The following is a 255-nucleotide window of genomic DNA, read 5'->3' on the forward strand; positions in this document are numbered from 1 at the left end:
AGGCGGCGCCGCGGCCGCCCTGCCAATCACCTCGGCGCCAGGCAGCGCCCCCGGCCGCTCCCGCCCGCCCCGCTCCCTCCTGCCAAACTGTTAACCTGAGTGTTATCGTCCGCTCCCTCCTGCCAAACAGTTACCCTGAGTGTTACCGTCAGGAGCAATGACATCAGGGTTTTAAAACAACTTGTTATTCGGGGAGTAATCAGTTGCAATTAGGCATTAATTAAGTATTATGAAAGTTGATTATTTAAGTGAATT

This window comes from Tupaia chinensis, unplaced genomic scaffold, assembly GCF_000334495.1.
Source record: "Tupaia chinensis unplaced genomic scaffold, TupChi_1.0 Scaffold000146_1, whole genome shotgun sequence".
In the NCBI taxonomy this organism is placed as follows: domain Eukaryota; kingdom Metazoa; phylum Chordata; class Mammalia; order Scandentia; family Tupaiidae; genus Tupaia; species Tupaia belangeri.